This window comes from Penaeus japonicus, unplaced genomic scaffold, assembly GCF_977035675.1.
Source record: "Penaeus japonicus unplaced genomic scaffold, GWHDUDI00000001_assembly GWHDUDI00000027, whole genome shotgun sequence".
Lineage (NCBI taxonomy): Eukaryota > Metazoa > Arthropoda > Malacostraca > Decapoda > Penaeidae > Penaeus > Penaeus japonicus.
Window position 1 is genome coordinate 14,849,879 of NW_028234429.1, and position 5,000 is coordinate 14,854,878.

Here is a 5,000-nt window from a genome sequence, read left to right on the forward strand (position 1 = left end):
CCACTCTTCTTATACTATACCTCTCTTTCTCTCCCTTCCCTCTCTTCTTCGTCCTCCTCTTTCTCTCTCTCTCTCTCTCTTCTCCTCCTCTCTCTCTTCTTCTTTCCTCTCTCCTCTCTCCTCTACTCCTCTCCTTTCTCTCATTCTCTCTCTCCACCTCCATCGTCTCTTCATCCTCTCCCTTTCTCTCTCTCTCTCCTCCCTAACTCACACTCTCCCTCTTCTCTCTCCTCTCCCCTCTCTCTCTCCCCCATCACCTCTCCTCTCTCTCCCTCTCTCTCCCTTCTTTCACTCTTCTTTCCTCTGCTCTCTCACTCCGGTATCCACTCTTTCTGTTTCTCCGCTCTCTCTCCTTTTCTCTCTCCTTTCTCTTTCCTTCCTCTCTTCCCCCCCTCTCCTCTCTCTCTCTTCTCTTCCTCTCTCTCGCCACCTCCTCCTCCTCTCTCTCTCCCTCTCTTTTTTCACCCTCCTTTTCTTTTCGACTTCTATCCCCCCCCTTACTCTCTTTCTCTCTCTCCTCTCCGTCCTCTCTTCTCTCTCTCTCATTCTCTCTCCGTACCTTCTCCCTCTCTCTCTCCTCTTTAACTACTTTTAACACTCTCTTTTCCTCTCTCTCCTTATCTATTCTCCTCTCCTTCTTCTCTTCCTCTTCCCCTCTTCCTTTTCTTTTTCCGCTCTATTCTCTTTCCTTCTTCTTATTCTCGCTCTTTCTTTCCTTCTTTCTCTTCCCCTTCTCTCCTCTCTCGCCTCGTCTCTCCTCTTCTCTCTCTCTCCTCTCTTTCCCCTTTCCCTCTCTCTCTCTCCTCTCTCTCTCTCTCTCCTCTCCTTCTCCGTTACTCATTAACACTAAATAACTCTCTCTATTTAACTTCTCTTTTAACCTCCTCTTTCCTCCTTCTTTCTTCTTTTTTCTTCCCCCCCTCTGCTCTCTTTCTTTTTCCCCCCTCTCTTTCTTCCTCTATTACCCACTTTACCCTTTACCAACCATAACTACCTCCTCTTTCCTTATTTTGTTTTTTTTAACAACCTACTCTCATTTCTCTCTTTCTCTCTTTCTTACAACTTCTCTTTCCTCTCTCTACTCCTCCTCCTTTTCTCCTCACCCTCTCCTCGCCTATTCCATCCTCTCTTTCTCCTCTCTCCCCTCTCTTCCTCTCCCGCCTCCCTCCTCCCTCTCATATCTCTCTACTCTCTCACTCCTCTCTCTCTCTCCTCTTTCCTTCTCTCTCTACTTCCTCCACTCCTCTTTTTTCCCCTCCCTACTCACTAATCATACCTCCACTTTTTCTGCTCTTTCTTCTCTTTCTCTCTCTCTCCATACTCCTCTTTTTCTCTCCTCGCTTCTTTCCCTCCTCTCGCCCCTCTCTCTCTCTTTTCCTTCTCTCCCTCCTCTTCTCTCTATCTCCTCCTCCTCTCTCTCTCCTCGCTCGCCCTCCCTCCCTCTCCCCGCCATCCTCTCGTCACTCTCTCTCTTCCTCTCTATCCCTCCCCTTTAAACTTTTACTCTCTTTCCTCCGTGTCTCTCCTCTTCTACCTACTCTCGTTCTCTCGTCTCTCTCTCTCTACTCACTCTCCCTCCCTCTCTCTCTCCCCTCTCCTCTCATCTCCCCCTCTCTCTCTCTCTCCTCTCTCATCCTCTTCTCTCTCTCATCCTCTTTTTCTCTCCTCTTAACTCTTAAACTACCTTACTCTCTCTTTTTTCCCTCTCTCTTTCCCTCCTCTCTCTCTCTCCTTCCATTCCTCCTCTCTCTCTCTCTCTCTCTCTCTCTCTCTCTCTCTCTCTCTCTCTCTCTCTCTTTCTCTCCTTCTCTCTCTATCCCTCCCCCTTCCTCTCTTTCTCTCTATCTCTCTCTCTCTCTCTTTCTCTCTCTTTTTCTCATTCTCTCTCTCTCTCTATTTCTCATTCTCTCCTCTCTCATTCTCTCTATCTATCTATCTATCTATCTCTCCTCTCTCTCTCTATTCTCTCTCTCTATTCTCTCTCTCTATTCTCTCTCTCTCGTCTTCTCTCTCCTTTCCTCTCTCTCTCCTCTCTCTCCCTTTCCTCTCATCTCCTCTCCATCCTCTCCTCGTCTCTCTCATCATTCCTCTCTCACTTCATTCCCTCGTCTCTCATCCTCTCCATCTCATTCTCGTCTCTCTCTCTCTCTCTCTCTCTCTCTCTCTCTCTCTCTCTCTCTCTCTCTCTCTCTCTCTCTCTCATTCTCTCTCTCTCTCTCTCTTTCCTCTCTCTCCCCCTCTCTCACCTATCCCTCCCCCTCTCCTCCTCTCTCTCTCGTCCTCTCCTCTTTCCCTTCATCTCCCTCTCCATCGGGTCCCGCAATATAGTACCTCAACACACTCACACTTAAACGCTATACTTCTGCTTGTATCACACACTGATGGCTCACATTGACGTAGTTCATGCGATCATAGTCCCCCTCTAGCGCTGTCCAATGCGGAACTGTCCGGGGAATGTCTTGATCGAGGTATTGCGGTCGACCAACAAAGCTTAGGCCTCGCGGGATACGAACATAAAAGTTTTTTTTTTTCTCTCTATCTCTCTCTTCATTTCCATTTTTATGTAGTTTTTTTTTTTGCAAGGGTTATATTGTTGTTGGATGATTTTTTTTTTCTTTTTTTGTTATTTTTTTTATTTTTTAATTTCTCATTTTATTAATTATATATTTTTTTTAATTATTAATTTTTTTTTATTTCCTTTTTTTTTTTTATATATTATTTTTTTTTTTATCATTATTGGTGAATTTGGTGACTTTGACATAGGTTTTATTATATTTCTGCATCATTGGCATTCATTATTTGTTTGTATGTGCGCAAGTTCCGTACGGTTGCAAGTGATTTTTGTGTTTCTGACGTGTTGCATCCGTGTTGACCAATGATTAATTTCATAATGTGTGTATGTGTTTGTGTTTGTTTGTTTGTGAGTGTGTGTATGTGTGTGAGTATGTGTGTGTGTGTGTGTGTGTGTGTCTGTGTGTGTGTGTGTGCGGTGTGTGTGTGTGTGTGTGAGTATGTGTGTGTGTGCATGACTTTATACTTTAATGCCATTAGAAGCTTCATTTTTTTCTAATTTCATAGATCGTATAATGTTTTTTTCTCTCTCCCTTCTTTTCCATTTTTTATGCAACAAACTTTTTTTTTAGTTATTATGCCTAAGTTGGATGCTTCTGTTTTATCCTTTTTTTCCTCTTTTTTTTTTTTTTTGGGGGGGGCGAAATTCACATCCCTTTGGCTATTCATATATTCATTTATTCATTCGTTTATTTAGTCCTAAGTTGTGAAAAAACAGCAAATGCATTTTACTGTTGTTGTGTCTAATATGTTGCACGCTATTTTAGGAGTCTAATCGTATTATCTACTGATTGATTTCGTATTGTGTGCGCGCGCGCGCGCGCGAGTGTGTGTGTGTGTGTGTGTGTGTGTGTGTGTGTGAGTGATAGAGAGAAAGAGAGAGAGAGAGAGAGATTGAGGGAGAGAGAGAGAGAAAGAGAGTGAGAGAGAGAGAGAGAGAGAGAGAGAGAGAGAGAGAGAGAGAGAGAGAGAGAGAGAGAGAGAGAGAGAGATAGCGCATGCAACATATTGGATAACTGTATAATCTAATATCGTCTGAAGCTTCATTAATATTAATTTCGATGTAAATTGCAGCTTCTTGAATGGCACCATTAAGTAGCTCACTGATTACCCCATTTCGTACCAATTTGTATAGCCTTCTATTTCCCATTTCCATCAATGAATATCACAAAATTATATTCCGTATTCACTATTTTCAAAATCTAAATCACAGTTATCTTAGTATATATCTTTTTTTTTTCTTTTTTTGCAAATTCTTTATAAATGGGTTGAATCCCGAAACTTTATTTTCAACCATAAAAAAAATCAGATAAAAGGAAATATTATTACAAGCGTGAAAATGCTAAAATGAATATTTCGTGTAATGAAGTTGTCTGGCGTTTATTGAGTAGAGATATTCGTTCATTACCTAAATTGTTTCGATGTTAATTAAAGGGACGGATTTTGAGCTTTAGAAAAAAAAAAATCATATGGAGGAATTCTGAACTTCAGAAAAATAGTCATCAAGTGTTTATCCGTTCATAAACAAAAATGATTTGCTTATTTTGTGTGTGTGTTTTTTGTTTTTTTTCCTTATAAAATGTTTGTATAGTTTCTTGTATCAAAAATTACAATCATCTCTTAAACTGGGTCCATGATTTGGTGATAAGGCGTGTTAACGATAAGCATAACACTGGTTACCATCATATCATCTGCAACTTCATACGAGACTGATAATACAAAGCATAAAAGTATCTTTGGAATGAAGTTTCGGTCGCTAACGCAGTATGACGTCATGCATAGCCTCTTGTTGCGAATGACCCGATCTAATTAAGTCAGTGACCTTTTTATTTATATCTCCAGGAGAGTCATTAAGTCGCTTTAAATACCGCTTCAGCCCCAATTGGCTATGCGAGCTCTTCAAATGGAGGCCTCGGGAACATGTAAACCACTTTGTGTTGCCCACGTTACGACAGGGGTGGGGTGAGTGGGGGGGTGAGAGGGGGGGGGTGCGCATATACTTAACAATAGGCTTGGCAAAGGTGAATGACGCAGAAGAAAAGGTCAGATTCAAACGTAACACAAAGGTAGCCCCTGTATCATAGTTTTTTTTTCTCTCTCTCTCGTATACCTTCTCACCAAAGTCTATGTAATTAGATAAAATAATCATGACAGTCTATGTATGATACCCATACGATAGCAAAGAAATAACTTCATATCTGAATACCCACATTTGCGAAGACACTCGCTTACTTCAACGATCAACTTCAGCGGACAATCAATAGATGGCGTTAACAAGCTTCCCTATCCCCCGTGTATAATCTGTAGTTGACAGCGACTTCCTTATTTTTTTTCACTGAAGATTGGCTCGAGCAACACGTACCTGATCAAGTTTGATAATTTAGAAGAAGTTATTTTAACACTACGCGCAAAAATAGAACAAGTATAAA